The sequence below is a fragment of the Heloderma suspectum genome, chromosome 7 (genome assembly GCF_057233095.1).
Source record: "Heloderma suspectum isolate Gila_16-S chromosome 7, 16-S_ref, whole genome shotgun sequence".
Taxonomy (NCBI): domain Eukaryota; kingdom Metazoa; phylum Chordata; class Lepidosauria; order Squamata; family Helodermatidae; genus Heloderma; species Heloderma suspectum.
Genome location: NC_139464.1, coordinates 2,314,382 through 2,331,028, shown reverse-complemented (window position 1 = coordinate 2,331,028; position 16,647 = coordinate 2,314,382). Strand labels below are relative to the sequence as shown.

Here is a 16,647-nt window from a genome sequence, read left to right as displayed (position 1 = left end):
CCAGGAAAAATACGGCTCAGGATTTGGAAATGAAGTTGGAAATCAGAAGTCTAGAGTTCGTTGTGCTGGGGAAGCAAGGACAGGTTGTAGCAACTGGAGTGGTGGAGTAGCTGTGTCTTCAGGTGCTGTTTTGATTGTGTTGCTATTCATTCATTCCTTCATTCCTGTGTTTACAATTATTTTAGGCCACCTTTAAGGGTAAACTCATTTTAACGGTTGAAAAGCCCAATTCTTCTGCAGAATTGCAGTCTGACATTGCTCTTTGGTTTGTGCATGCTTGTTGGCTTTGGCAAAGTGCTTAGACAAGTGAAAGAAGGGTAGAAAAATGCTGAATGGAACTTGTACAGCAGCAGAACCGGGGCAGCTGCAACTCCTTGAGTCCTAACTTTGGGGGCCACCACTCAGGAAACTGGCCTGATGGTTCTCTGCAAGCATCAACACTCTGCAGCAAACGCCTTGTTTTGAGCCAGTGGCAGAATAAAGTTCAGGTGGGGAGGGGAGGGGAGCAAACTTGATTCATGGGGAAGGACTGAGTGATCTTGCAGGAACTGCATTTGTTCAGGAAGAAGAATGATGGGTGGGCAGAAGGCAGTGGAGCTGCTCCAGCTGTGTGGGGAAGGGCCTGTGGGCATTTCTTTCTGCTCTCCTTCCAAACAGAGGGTGTTCGCTTGAACTGGGTCCCCATCACTGAGCCACAGTAATAAAGCTGAACGTGCCGCAAAATAGATTAAATGACTGGGCTGGAGGGATTTTTGCCCACTGGCTCTCATGTTACTGAAGGCCACCCAAGTGGGAAGATCAACAACATAATGACACTGTTTGAGGGGAGGCTTCAGGCTGCTTGAGAAAAATAGCTCTTTTATATGGCAGCGAGAACTGTGCATGAGAAGCTTTTTGAGTAGCTGTCATGGGCTGTGCTGGAGAAAAGCCACTCCATAGCTCCAGCTCCAGCCTGTCCAGTTTCTACCCTCCAGATGTGTGGGCTGCTTCAGGCTCCTCTTTGACCACACAGCTGGGAAGGACCAGCTCTGACCAGCGCAGGCAGATCCTGGTGAACATGGGGTTCACCTTGGGCTACATCCTGCATTCATGTGAGCAAAGGCAGATCGCATGCGGGGCTCCTGTGTGGGTTCTTAAGGGGGCATGACAGTGTCTGTGTTGTCTGTCAGCACATATGTCAGCACCTTAAGGAGAGCCAGGCTGGTTCAGACCCAAGCCCTCTCTAGCCCAGCCTTCTGTTTCCCACAGTGGCCAACCATGAATGCCTCTAGGAAGCCCACAAGCTGGACAGCAGTGCAATAGCCCCAGCCCCAGCCCGGCTGTTGTTCCCCAGCAACTGTTCCACAGAAGCATACTGCCTCTGATGCTCTTGGCGTGAATGTATAGCCATCATGCCTAGTAGCCGCTGAGAGCCTCCACCTTCTCTGCCTCCTCCATGAATTTGTGTAATCCCCTTATAAAGCCATCCAAGTTGGTGGCCATCACCCCATCTTGCAGTATACACAAGATACAGACCATGGGCAAAACACTGACCCATGCAGGGTTCCCTGTGGTCCAGTATCTTGGTCAACATGCACCTTGCAGTGGTTCCACCTGTGTTCATGTAGCTGCCCGTGCAACCTTTTTTCTGGAGAAAACTCCAGCACCTGCCAGGAGGTCTTTGTGTCTGAGGGCCACCGGAGGGGAGCGGGGAGGGGTTTGGCCAGGTGTGGAGATCTCTCCTACCTTGGAAAGGCATCAAGCCTAAAGAGCCCAGGGCCCAGGAGAGGGCCAGTTTATTTTCTACAGCTGATAAGACTCAGTCTGCATGAAGGATGGAAGGAAGTAATCTGCCAGCTGGGCATGGAAATGAAGGAGCTGAGAATAAGCAGATAATTTAGGGATTGTTTTGACTCAATCAAGGGGATTCGCTCTCCAAAAGGAGAGATTAAGAGAGTGACTGTTCACAGGCCATCTGGATGGAACTGTGCTCAGGGGGAGGGTAGGTCCCAGCCCTGGGATCCATGTAACAGGCCAGCAGAGCAGACCATGTGTTTACTCTGGTGTTGCTCAGAGTTGTCTGGCTGTTGCTGGCAGGTTTCCCCCATTGTGGTAGGAAGCCTGCTCCTGGTCTCAACCCCTAGAAAGTTCAGCACACTTCAATTTCCTTTGCTCATTGGCTTCTCCGAGACCCAACTCACACATTCCTTTCAGACATGCCAGAGTCCCCCGTGCTGGCCTGGCCTGGCCTGGTTCACGTTCTGATAATATCTGCGGTATTAAAGGCTGGTGACCCAGACTTAAGATCACTGAGGACGAATCTCATCTTAAAAGTGCCAGGGGTTGCAGGAGGAAATGTGCCAGAAGCTGAAACTTTGTGTTTGCTTCAAGTAAAGAAGTGCATTGTTCGGCTAACCCAAAGGTTTGATTTAGCAGAGTCTCTTGTTTGCTTACTAAAGCTTCTCATGAAAAGCAAGAGGAAGAAGTGAGAGACAAAAACAGAACTGGGTGTTTGCCATTCATCAGCTCAGCCTGTTTGTGGAATATACTTTGTTTTTTTAAACTGTGCTTTAACTGAAGAGGCAAAGGGAAAGGTCCTCTGCCTGCAGCCATTGCATAAAGATGCACCTGTCAAGCTTGGAGGTGTGCAAATATCATTGTTTTTCCTTCCTGCTTCCTATCTGTGCTACTAGTCACTATATTCTCCAAACTGTCTGGATTCATAGAATCACAGAATCATAGAATAGTAGGGTTGGAAGGGGCCTACAAAGCCATCGACTCCAACCCCCTGCTCAATGCAAGAATCCAAGTCAGAGCATCCCTGACAGGTGGCTGTCCAGCCCCGTCTTGACTGCCTCCAGTGTGGGAGAGCCCACTGTCTCCCTAGGGAATTGGCTCCATGGTCGTATTGCTCTAACGGTCAGGAAGTTTCTCCTGACGTTCAGCTGGCATCTGGCTTCCTGTCACTTGAGCCCATTCTTCCGTGTCCTGCACTCTGGGTTGATGGAGAAGAGATCCTGGCCTTCCTCTCTGTGACAACCTTTCAAGTACTTGAAGAGCGCTATCATATCTCCCCTCAGTCTTCTTTTCTCGAGGCTAAACATGCCCAGTTCTTTCAGTCTCTCTTCATAGGGCTTTGTTTCTAGTCCCCTGATCATCTTCGTTGCCCTCCTCTGAACCCTCTCCAGCTTGTCTGCATTTTATCAAACATTGATAAAAATTAAAACAAGGCAGGCCCCTCCCCCACATTCTACAGCTGTGGTATTTGGTCATGTGAACACATCAGGCCAAGGTGGGCAAAACTGGGGAGACCAGAATTTCGGTGGTTGTGGTGGCCAGGCATGTCCCGGATCAAAGGAAGGCCATGTGTAGAGCCAGGAACAGAGCCTATCGGGGGGGGGGGGGGGACACGTTCGCAGGCTCTGACCTGCTCTCCACTCAAAGAGCAGCGCTTCCCCTCCCACCATGGGCGCCTTCTCTCTCAATTTCCTCCTCTCTGCTTTCTGCTTCTTGAAGGGATCTAGTGCAGTTTCCATGGCAACCATCATGTCATTGTAGAGGAGCGTTTCTCAGAGCCGTTTTAGGTGAACTGAGAATGGAGTCTCCAGCAGGTGCTTTAGTGCTCTGTATATTCTGGCACCAGCCAAAAAGCGCAAACCAGGCATTAAATTAGATTTGGTTGACAGACAAGAATTTTCATTTGGTACTTCATATTTTATCTTTAGTGGTCACTACCATTTTTCCTGGGGGTCACAGATAATGTGGCTATAGGGAAGTGAGCATACAGGAAAAGGTGAGTGGAAACCATGTTTAAATACTGGTTTTGGAGCCCAGAGGATATAGCCAAGTTTGGTAGTTGCAGTTCAGTGTAAGCAAGTGTAAAGTGGGGCACGTTGGGGCAAATCCTATCTTCAAGTATAGCCTGATGGGATCTATGCTAGCGGTGACCAACCAGGAAAGAGATATTGGGGTTGTGGCAGACAGCTCAATGAAGATGTCAACCCAGTGTGCGGCCCCTCTAAAAAAGGCAAACTCCATGTTAGGCATAATTAGAAAAGGGAATGAGAATAAAACTGCCAACATCCTACTGCCCCTATACAAATTTATGGTGTGGCCACATTTGGAATGCTGTGTACAGTTCTGGTCATCACACCTCAAAAAAGATATTGTAGAGCTGGAAGAGGTGCAGAAAGGGACACCTAAAATGATCAAGGGGTTGGAGCATCTCCCCTGCGAGAGAAAGTTACAACAGCTGGGATTGTTTAGCTTGGAAAAAAGGAGGGCAAGGGGAGACATGACAGAGGTGTACAAAATGATGCATGGTGTGGAGAATGTGAAAAGAGGACATTTTTCTCCCTCTCTCGAAATACTAGAACCCAAAGGGGTCACCCTATGAAGCTGATTGGTGGGAGATTCAGGACAGATAAAAGGAAGTCCTTCTTCACACTGCACAGCATTGAACTATGGAATTCGCCAGCACAGAAAGTAGCGATGGCCACCAGTTTGGATGGCTTTAAGAGAGGGTTAGGCAAATTCCTGGAGGACAAGGCTATCGATGGCTACTAGTCTTGATGGCTGTGTGCTACCACCAGTCCTAGAGGCAGGGAGCCTATGTACACCAGCTGCTGGGGAACATGGGCTGGAGGGTGCTCTTGCACTCATGTCCTGTTTGTGGTTTCCTGGTCAACAGCTGGCTGCCCACTGTGTGAACTGGACGAGATGGACCCTGGGTCTGATCCAGCAGGGCTCTTCTTATGCTCTTATGAGCAAGTAAATGCAGCAAAAAATTTCATTTTCTGCTGCCAAAGTTTCCCTTCTCCCTTTTCAGATTTCTGGAGCAGGAGCAGGTTCTGCCTTCCCACACCAGCGAAGGCACAGCGGTGCCACAGGTGTGAGAAGCAGCCCTGTGGGCCTCGTTGCACATGGGTTGTCCTTCAGCGCCAGCACTGGATGTGCCTCAGCACATGCTCAGAGGCTGCTGTGGGGGATAACACCTGTCACTCAGGAGTGCTCGTGGGATGCTTCAGGCTGCCCCCTGGAGGGACAATTTGCAGCAGGGAGGTGTGCCTGAAAGGAGCACATCAAGCCGTGTTCCGGCCTTTTGCAAACATAGGAGATGCTCTGCAAGTGAGAAGCAAATCACACATTACTAATCTGCCTTCCCCAACCTGGTACCCTCCAGATGTGTTGGACTATGGGAGTTGCAATCCAACACATCTGGAGGGACCAGGCTTCAGAAAGCTGTTCTAGGAAATTTGGCTTCAGGATGTCCATTTTATGCGTGTCTCTGTTTTCTGTATGGCACGTCCGCTGCTGTCTGACAACCCTCCAACCCCTGAAATAAGTGCAGTCTTTCTGTTAGTATAAATTCCTTCCCCAGCCTGGTGCCCTCAGATGCGTTGACCCGCAACTCCCCAAATTCCCAGCCAGCACGTCCAGTGAATGGGCCCATGGCCACACTGGCTGGGAATGATGGGAGTTGCAGTCCAACATATCTGGAGGGCACCAGGCTGGGGACTGCTTCTGCATGGAGAGTTGAACTGAGGCAAAGCAGCTCGCTTGGGATTCCTCGCCACTACCAGGCCAGCAAGCACCAAACATTCACCAGGGTTTGGTGAAAGTGGCTTTGCCAAAGGCACAGGGGGCACTGATGGCAGCCCTTTTGCCATCTGAACAGACTTGCGATGCCCAGGCTGTGGAGGTCACCTATACAGGCTGCAGGGTAGATGGCTGGGGAAGCCATTTGCAGCCCAGGCTGAAGGGAAGAGAGTCACGCTGCTGGCAGCACTCCGAGATGGCCAGTGAGTGGAGGCTCAGGGTGGAGGTATGCTGCCTTGGTCAAGGTCTGACTGCGGCCAGAAAGTACTATCTCAAATGGCCCTCGAGGGCTGGTGATCCTCCAGGTCTGTTGACCTTCCCGTCTGCTCTCTCTTGGCTCAGAGTTCCCACGGGAGCCAGTCTGAATCACTTGCACATATTAGAATGCCAAGGCAAAGACAAGTTGGTAAAGGCCAGACCTGTCAGGACTCTGGACAGATCTATGCTGGCTGACACTCAGGGAGAGCTGTTGTCCCAGTAACATGCAGAGGCCTTATGAAGGCTGGCAGGTCTGGACCTACTGTTACCTCCGCCCCCTCTGAGAGGCAGTCGCCTTCTTTAAGGGCATTGTGCAGCTGCTTGCTCCTACAGCATGGGGGCAGTGAGGACTGCATTGGGGAGGTGCCCTCTGAGTCCAAAAAGTCTGGTAAAACCATATTCTCTGGTCTGGAAGATCTCTGAGTAGCAGATGATGGGTCACTGGGCCCATCACTGAGTCCCTCTGAGCCAGGGGAGGGATCGAGGCCAAAGAACACTTTCCTGCTGTGTGTGTGGCCAGCAGGGGTCTTGCTGGGATGAACTACATAGCTCTGCTGAAATACATGTATTCTTTGCAGCTCTGCTGGGGGCATTTGATGCATAGCCTCTTTCCCTTTGTAGCTGAAGATAATCTGGAGGATGGTGGCTGTTTGTGTAAAAATGGATACCTGGAGAATGAGGTCTGGATAAGGGCAAAGCCAGACAAGACTGGGGTGCTGTTAGCCAGGAGTCCTGCTAGTCTACACAGAGTTGTGCAAACTGTTTTGAGTGGGGTTGCACTCCTCCTGAAGAATCAGGTATGCAGCCTGGGATGCTCCTGCATTCAGCATTGTCCCCCCACGTCCAAGTGGTGTCAGTGGCCAGGAGTGTCTTTGACTTTTACCAGCTTTGGCTGGCTGGTTTGCCAACTGCATCTCTACAGGGAAAAGGCGGATCTGGTCTCAGTTACTCATGGCCTAGTTACATCCACAGTGGGTTATTTGCAATGCTCTCTATGTGGGAAAGTCAGCTTGGGGAACTGAAACTGTACAAAGTGTACCCACAATCCTACACCAATTACCATTTCATTTCCAGGCTCAATTAAGAGGGCTGGTGATACTCTTTAAAGCCTTAAAAACCTGGGCCGGGGTTATCTGAAGGGCTGCCTTCACCTGTATGAACCTGTCCAGGACTGTTGTTAGCAAAGATTCAGTTAATGAGAATCAGTGACAGGGCCTGCTCAGTGGTAGCACCAGACTTGTATAATTCCTGCCCTGGGGAAGTCCAGCAAGCCCCCCTCCACTCTTGCATTTAAACCACTGCTGGAAACTTTTAAAAAGTATTACAGAAGGCACTTTATTATTGATTTTCACTGCTTATTTGATTCTATTATTTTTGCTGGTTTTACTGCTGCTCTGTTTCTTAATTAGATATGTAAACTTTCAGGACATTTTGAAACCATGGGGAAAGACTAGTTTTTCCCTGATTTTTTGGTTGGTTTGCTTCTTTTGTTTTTTTGGTGGGGGACAGAAATTCTGGGAAAAAGTGAAATATATACAAGGTTATTTAATTATTTATTTAAATTTATGTTTAGGCTGTCTTTAAGGGTAGAATTTCCTTTCTTATCAAACTTATTAAAAGTTATTTTACTGCTTTAAAATGTATTGTTTATAACACAGCATATACAATTGTACTATTTGGTATAGTTATGAGATTTACAGAACAATCCCATTCACATTTACTCAGATGTAAAACCCATTCTGCTTAGTGGAGCTTGCTCCCAGGTAAGTGGGCATAGGATTGTAGCCTCAAAAGTATAAATTGTTTTTATTTATTTATTTATTTATTTCATTTCTATACCACCCAATAGCCGAAGCTCTCTGGGTGGTTCACAAAAATTAAAACCAAACAACACACAATAAAACAATTTAAAATATATAGAACATTAAAACCACAATATAACAATACAGCCACAATAAAACCTAGTAGCAGTGCAGGAGTTTAAAATACAAATTTAAAACAGCAAAGATAAAAATTTAGAAAGCTAAAATGCTAAAATGCCTGGGAAAATAAAAAGGTCTTCACCTGGCGCCGAAAGGAATACAATGTAGGCGCCAGGCGAACCTCACTAGGGAGCTCATTCCAGAGCCGGGGTGCCACAACAGAAAAAGCCCTCCTCCTAGTAGCCACCCGCCTCACTTCCTTTGGCAGGGGCTCACGGAGAAGGGCCGCTGATGATGATCTTAAGGTCTGGGCAGGCACATATGGGAGGAGGCGATCCTTCAGATAAATGCCTTACTTTTGTACAAGCAAAAGTGTGAATATACCCAATACTAGGGAGAGAGAGCTGCAAACTGCTGCACCCTAAGCCACCTAAGGATATGTACCTTAGTTACTGCTATCTAAGAAGTAGAAAAAGATAATGTTGGAAACCATATAAAAACCACACGTTTTGTAGAAAACAAAAGCAAGGGTATTTTGGACAGAAACAGTCTCATGCCACCACAAGAAGGCAAGCAGCAGTTCACAAGCAACGAAGGCATTGGATGCTCCTCTCACAAAGATGGCAAGACCCTGGGTGCGGAAGTGCATGTCTGCAGTTTTATATGTCTACAGTATACGCAGGAATTATCATTCTCTAATGCTTTAGAGAGGCTTATATCATCAAGACACGCGCCACTTGCTCCAAAAAGGAAAACATTTCATATGAGGGTGTATGGGTTGTTGTATTTTTTACTCTTCCTCTGACTTTCTGTTTTTTTCTGTTGGAAAAGTGGGATAAAGCCCTCTCACCCATCTCATTTTCCCCCCAGGTCCGTCTATCTCAGTTATTGATTTCTTTTGATACCAGATGTGCTCCTCTAGACATGTGTACAAACCTGTGCCCATTCTCAAGATATACGTTCATTAAAGGACTTTGAACTTTGGCAATAGGGGGCTTGGCAGGAAGGAACCCAGTGAGATGTGCGCCTGCGCACACACTGGCTTCTTCAGTCACAGTGGAATGAATTAAACACAAGCAAGAATGTAAAACGTGCACTCATAGATGTGGGGAAATTAACTTGGTTCATGACTGAAAAAAAGCAAAACAGACATAAAACATGCAAAGCCCTCAGTGGATGTGGAAGAGAACCAGATTTTTTTTGGGGGGGGGGCATTAGCTTCATTCTTTCAGCGGCTGCCTCTGAGGGTTCTGGCGCTTGAACTAAGATGCAGACATTCGTGTACGCCTGCGGCCTAATTTCAGCACCAGAACGCTCAGAAATGCCCAAGCAGGTCTGGGCTGGGCTTCTGGGTGCAGGAGTGGGGAAAAGGTGGGGATTAAGTAAATAGAAATCCCTAACACTCTTGGGAAAGAAGAAGAAAGGACTGGGTGAGCTTGTGAGAGAGAGGAGGAAAGAGTTTGTAGGGACAAGGGGCAGTGCAATTAGATTGATCCTGAGGCACAGGCACAGTGACAAAGGAAGGTGAGGTGAGGAGGCTCCCTAGAGCTGAACACACTTCCACCCTCATTTCCAGCTCTCTGTGCGTGGTTGCCCAGCTGGGTTGCTCCTTCGATACGGAAGCTCGCAGTCCCTGTGTATCAAAGCCATTTCATGGAGGTACCTGACTTGATCAGGATGGACAGACGGGGGAGGTAGGAGTCCTGGCTGCAATCGTTCCCACTCATTAACCAGGGAAGGCTGCGCTGCACTGCGCGGCTGGGACTCCAACCGAATACCACCCCAATCAGACCAACTTTGCACACTCAAGCACACCAGACAAAAGGGGGTGCAGAGTAGGAGGCCACAACTTGCACAAGGGCCTCAACTGCAAAGATAACCCCCCTGGCTTTGAATACTGATTCCTGCAGCTGACGTTTGAGGCGCCTTGGAACTTCTGGGTCTCTGCAGGTGAAGGAAAAATATATCTGCTTAAAAAGGCATTGCAGCGGGTCTCTGCCTGAGTGGAGGTGAGAACCTAAGCGACCAGACTCGGATGAGACTGGGCAAAACGTGATGGAGAAGTGGCAGAAAGGAGGATGAGGAACTCCAGATGCCAAAAGATGTATTTGTAAGTAGAGAGCCCATGGTGTCCTGTGCCCCTTTGGTGGTTCTCTCTGGGCTTGCCTGTGGGACTCCAGAATTTGTCCTAGTCTGAAAAATGGATGGAACTCCTCCTGATAGTGGGTCGGCCAGGAGACTAAGGTGTTTTCAGTAGCATGGACCCAGACGGTCCAACAGCTACAACTGGAACCAATCTAGTAAGTTGGCACAGTTAAGTGCTCACAGCTGGAAGCTCTTATACCGTTTAAGCAAAAGCTTTGAAAGAACAAAAGAGTGTCATACCTGGCATGGCAAAAACACAAAGAACCTGCAGAAGGCTTCTCGGCTGCTGCAATCGCCATTCCAGGCTGAAACAACAGGGCCGGGACAACTCTCCAGAGCCCCCTCAAATGTAAAAGGGGGCAACACTGGGATGGATGTTCAGCAAAAAGGGTTCTGAGCCTGCAACCATTCAGAGGTTGTGCATTCTTTTTGCAACACAGAAAACATCGTGGTCTTACACCTGGACCATGACTTAATTATGCTTTGGGAAATCACTTTGGGGCTGGCAAAGGCATTCCTAATTTTATTAGCATTTTCTCCTCCTAAGGCTACTGAACATCAACTGTTTTGATTAGATTTGCTTTTGCAACATCTGACCTTGTGTACATGTGCAGCAGGGGCATTAGGCAACGCCACTGTCCTTTTCCCCGCCATGACTCAGGCAAGGGTTTTCCAAAGGAACCGTGCTCGTGGTGGCCAGCTCTCTCGGAAGCCTTCAGCGTTTGTATGGCACCGAGCAGCCTGCTCAGTTTACATGTGACATTTTATCTGTGTTATTATTTGTTGTTTTATTGTGAGTTGCTCTGAGAAAGATGTAAATTTTGTTGTCGTTCAGTCATGTCTGACTCTTCGTGACCCCATGGACCATAGCACGCCAGGCCTTCCTGTCCTCCGCTCTGTCCCAGAGTGTGCTCAAGTCCATATTCATTGCATCGGTGATGCTATCTAGCCATCTCATCCTCTGCCGTCCCCTTCTCCTTTTGCCTTCAATCTTTCCCAGCATCAGGGTCTTTTCCAGGGAGTTTTCTCTTCGCATTAGCTGGCCAAACTATTTGAGCTTCAGCTTCAGTATCTGTCCTTCCAATGAGCACTCAGGGTTGATTTCCTTTAGGATAAACTGGTTTGACCTCCTTGCAGTCCAGAGGACTCTTAAGAGTCTTTCCAGCACCACAGTTGGAAGGCATCAATTCTTCGGCGCTCAGCCTTCCTTATAGTCCAGCTCTCACAGCCATACGTTGCTAATGGGAAAACCATAGCTTTGATTATGCAGACCTTTGTCGGCAAGGTGATGTCTCTGCTTCTTACTATGCTGTCTAGGTTTGCCATAGCTTTCCTCCCAAGGAGCAAGCGTCTTTGAATTTCATGGCTACAGTCACGGTCTGCGGTGACCTTGGAGCCCAAGAAAATAAAATCTGTCACTGCTTCCATTTCTTCCCCTTCCATATGCCAGGAAGTGATGGGGCCAGATGCCATGATCTTAGTTTTGTTAATGTTGAGTTTCAAACCAGCTTTTGCACTCTTCACTTTCACCCTCAACAAGAGGCTCTTTAGATCCTCTTTGCGTTCTGCCATTAGGGTGGTATCGTCTGTGTATCTGAGGTTGTTGATAATTCTCCCGGCAATCTTAATTCCGGCCTGTGATTCATCCAACCCGGTGTTTCTCATGATGTACTCTGCATATAGGTTAAATAAGCAGGGCGACAATATACAGCCTTGTCGTACTCCTTTCCCAATTTTGAACCAATCGGTTGTTCCATGTCCGGTTCTTACTGTTCCTTCTTGTCCCTCGTACAGGTTTCTCAGGAGACAGGTAAGGTGGTCTGGTATAGAATCATAGAATCATAGAATAGTAGGGTTGGAAGGGGCCTACAAGGCCATCGAGTCCAACCCCCTGCTCAAGGCAGGAATCCAAGTCAGAGCATCCCTGACAAATGGCTGTCCAGCCTCGTCTTGAAGGCCTCCAGTGTGGGAGAGCCCACCACCTCCCCAGGTAATTGGTTCCATTGCCGTATTGCTCTGACACTCAGGAAGTTTTTCCTGATGTTCAGTCGGAATCTGGCTTCCTGTAACTTGAGCCCATTATTCCGTGTCCTGCACTCTGGGATGATCAAGAAGAGATCCTGGCCTTCTTCTCTGTGACAACCTTTCAAGTACTTGAAGAGTGCTATCATATCTCCCCTCAGTCTTCTCTTCTCAAGGCTAAACATGCCCAGTTCTTTCAGTCTCTCTTCATAGGGCTTTGTTTCCAGTCCCCTGATCATCTTTGTTGCCCTCCTTTGAACCCTCTCCAGCTTGTCTGCATCCTTCTTAAAGTGTGGTGCCCAGAACTGGACACAGTACTCCAGATGAGGCCTAACCAGTGCTGAGTAGAGGGGAACTAGTACTTCCCGGGATTTGGAAGCGATGCTTCTATGAATGCAGCCCAAAATAGCATTTGCCTTTTTTGCAGCCACATCACACTGTTGGCTCATCTTCAGCTTGTGATCGACGACAATTCCAAGATCCTTCTCGCTCGTAGTGTGGTTGAGCCACGTATCCCCCATCTTGTAACTGTGCATTTGGTTTCTTTTTCCTAGGTGGAGAACTTGGCATTTGTCCCTATTAAATGCCATTCTGTTGTTTTCTGCCCAGCACTCCAGTCTATCCAGATCACTTTGAATTTTGTTTCTGTCTTCCAAAGTATTAGCTATCCCTCCCAATTTTGTGTCATCTGCAAATTTGATCAGCATTCCCTGCACCTCCTCCTCCAAGTCATTAATAAAAATGTTGAAGAGCACTGGGCCCAGGACTGAGCCCTGCGGTACCCCACTCGTTACCTCTCCCCAGCTTGAGAAGGTCCCATTGATAAGCACTCTTTGAGTCCGATTCTGTAGCCAACTGTGGATCCACCGGATCGTTGTTTCATCTAGCCCACTTCGAGCTAGTTTGCTCATCAGGATATCATGGGGCACTTTGTCGAAAGCTTTGCTGAAGTCGAGGTATATGATGTCTACAGCATTCCCACGGTCTACAAGGGAGGTGACTTGATCAAAAAATGAGATCAGATTTGTCTGGCAGGACTTGTTTTTGACAAATCCATGTTGGCTTCGAGTAATCACGGCATTGTTGTCAAGGTGCTTCCAGATGGATTGCTTTATGGTACTCCCACCTCTTTCAGAATTTGCCAGAGTTTGTTGTGATCCACACAATCAAAGGCTTTAGCGTAGTCAATGAAGCAGAAATAGACGTTTTTCTGGAATTCTCTTGCTTTCTCCATGATCCAGCAAATGTTGGCGATTTGCTCTCTAGTTCCTCTGCCTCTTCGAAACCCAGCTTGTACTTCCGGTAGTTCTCAGTTCACATGCTGCTGAAGCCTAGCTTGCAGGATTTTGAGCATCACCTTGCTGGCATGTGAAATGAGCGCAATTGTACGGTAGTCTGAACACTCTTTGGCGTTGCCCTTCTTTGGAATTGGAATGTAAACTGACCTTTTCCAGTCTTGTGGCCACTGTTGAGTGTTCCAAATTTGTTGGCATATTGAGTGCAGCACTTTAACAGCATCATCTTTTAGGATTTTCAATAGCTCAGCTGGAATACTGTCATCTCCGCTAGCTTTGTTGTTACTAATGCTTCCTAAGGCCCACTTGATTTCACTCTCTAGGATGTCCAGCTCAAGTTCAGTGACCGCACTATCATGGCTATCAGGGACATTCAGATCTTTCCTGTATAGTTCTTCTGTGTATTCTTTCCACCTCTTCTTAATCTCATCTGCTTCTGTTAGGTCCCTGCCTTCTGTCCTTTATCATGCCCGTCTTTGCACAAAACGTTCCCTTGAGATCTCCGATTTTCTTGAAGAGAACTCTAGTCTTTCCCATTCTGTTGTTTTCCTCGATTTCTTTGCATTGTTCATTTAAGAAGGCCTTCTTGTCTCTCCTTGCTATTCTCTGGAACTCTGCATTCAGTTGGATATATCTTCCCCTTTCTCCCTTGCTTTTTGCTTTTTCCTCAGCTGCTTGTAAAGCCTCCTCAGACAGCCACTTGGCTTTCTTGCATTTCTTTTTCTTTGGGATGGATTTAGTTGCTGCCTCCTGAACAATGCTATGGACCTCCATCCATAGTTCGTCAGGCACTCTTAATCCCTTAAATCTATTTGTCACCTCCACTGTATATTCATAAGGGATATGACTTAGGTCATACCTGAATGGTTTAGTGGTTTTCCCTTGTGGTTTATTTGGTCAGTCGCTTCCGACTCTTCGTGACTTCATGGACCAGCCCACGCCAGAGCTTCCTGTTGGCTGTCGCCACCCCCAGCTCCCCCAAGGTCGAGCAGGTCGAGATGTAGGGTTTTCCCTACATTCTTTGATTTAAGCCGAAATTTTGCAAGAAGCAGCTCATGATCTGAGCCACAGTCAGCTCCAGGTCTTGTTTTTACTGACTGTATGGCGCTTCTCCATCTTTGGCTGCAAAGGACATAATCTGATTTCGATATTGACCATCTGGTGATGTCCATGTGTAGAGTTGCCTCTTAGAATAGAATCATAGAATAGTAGGGTTGGAAGGGGCCTTCAAGGCCATTGAGTCCAACCCCCTGCTCAATGCAGGAATCCAAGTCAGAGCATCCCTAACAAATGGCTGTCCAACCTCATCTTGAAGGCCTCCAATGTGGGAGAGCCTACCACCTCCCCAGGTAATTGGTTCCATTGTCGTATTGCTCTGACACTCAGGAAGTTTTTCCTGATGTTGAGCCGGAATCTGGCTTCCTGTAACTTGAGCCCATTATTCCGTGTCCTGCACTCTGGGATGATCAAGAAGAGATCCTGGCCTTCTTCTCTGTGACAACCTTTCAAGTACTTGAAGAGTGCTATCATATCTCCCCTCAGTCTTCTCTTCTCAAGGCTAAACATGCCCAGTTCTTTCAGTCTCTCTTCATAGGGCTTTGTTTCCAGTCCCCTGATCATCTTTGTTGCCCTCCTTTGAACCCTCTCCAGTTTGTCTGCATCCTTCTTAAAGTGTGGTGCCCAGAACTGGACACAGTACTCCAGATGAGGCCTAACCAGTGCTGAGTAGAGGGGAACTAGTACTTCCCGGGATTTGGAAGCGATGCTGCTGGAAAAGAGCATCTTGTGCTGCTGGAAAAGAGTGGTTGCTATGATCAGTGTGTTCTCTTTGCGAAACTCTATTAGCCTTTGTCCTGCTTAATTTTGTACACCAAGTGTTGCAGAACCCAGAGTCAGAGAGACCACGGAGTGAAGGAAAAAGAGATTCTTTATTTAACGCGCGAGCTTAAGGCTGGAATCATTTCCAAAGAGCCAGAAGCCCTGAAATACATCAGCACATTGTTTTTATAGACATTGTGACACATATGAAACGGTTCCTCCTCCCCCTCCCGTGTGGGGTTGCAGTCCTCAACATTTCTTCTCTTAGCACCATTGTTTATAATACAAGAACTGGGTTATAGGGTAGCCATGATAAGGAGAGAACAGAAGAGAACAGCAGAGAACAAGATATACAATTGTATGACCTTTGACAAGACAAGGAATTCCTGTGTCTCGTCAGCTTACAACAATATATTCAAGGGAGAAAGAGCTCAGCAAGAACATGAAGCATGAGACTGCATGAGGCTACTTAGTCTGACCCCCGATATGGCTGCTACATTCCCCCCTTAAATGCATAATTTCATTACAATTATAGCATTTCTGATAACCATACAAAGCTTTTTGTGACATACATATTACTTAGCCTCATGTTGGGCTATTAGAGCGTAGAGGGCAGCAGTTTTACTAGCTGAGACATAAAACAGATTGGTTAAACAGCGCATAAGACAAGGAACGCAGAGACATAACAGAACTTTTATGAACAACACTGGTAGAGTTAGGATGAACAATGCTTCAAGCCAGCTAAGATCTGGAAGCCAAGGGGTTAACTAATTTAGCGAATTGTTTTGTCTTATTGTTTTGTTAGCTACTATATTGTGCAGCTTGTTGATCTGTTCATCTACAGCATTGCCATTATCAGTTAAGTTAAAACAACACAGCTTTTGGTGTGTCTCACAACTTAAATGATGAAGAAGGAAGAGGTAATCTATACCAGCTCTATTTTCTAGAACTGCACCTCTTAGATCACGCAACTCTTTATTTAACAATGACAATGCTCGTGAGGTGGCATTTATGCTTTTGGCTAAGCTGCAAGCTAACCAGTTGATCTCCAGACCATTAGCCAAGGCTAAACCTGGAACCCTAACCAGTGACATTGCTAAGGCCAATTTTTCTGAGTCAGAATATAACTGCACATGACTATTACAATATTTAGTTAGTTGGAGTGCCCGAGGCTGCTGTCGACGGATTTTCTCGGGCCACAGGGGAAGAACTGGCACCAGTTCAATTGGCAGCTGAGGCAACATGGGTGGTTATTAGACAAGTTGGCAGGAATGAATGACCAAGTGCGGGAACTACATGTCTAAAACCATCCATGAGGCAAAAGTATGTGGGCATCATTAAAAGATATGTTTTGAATTGTATTACAGTGGAAGGGGGCCAGGGATAGCTTTATATTTTCTGGAAAATCTTTGACAATTAAGCATTTGTGCACACGTAGCATTTGTTTCAGCAATGATGGGGGTGCGTAGAGTGAACTCTGTAGGGGGTAGGATCTTTGCAACCACGCCCCAATTAGCATTTTGGGAATAAGTTAAACTTACACCATAAACTCTTAACATGGTATCTTTTTGAATGTTCCCAGGATGTCTACAGACAGGTATTAGGCAAGA

General features: G+C 47.2%; 1 protein-coding gene across 5 annotated transcripts in view; it reads left to right on the top strand.

Annotated features, from left to right (window-relative positions):
* Nucleotides 1-16,647, top strand: part of SHANK3 (SH3 and multiple ankyrin repeat domains 3) — a 512,191-nt gene that overhangs the window by 381,790 nt on the left and 113,754 nt on the right. The window lies entirely within an intron of this gene.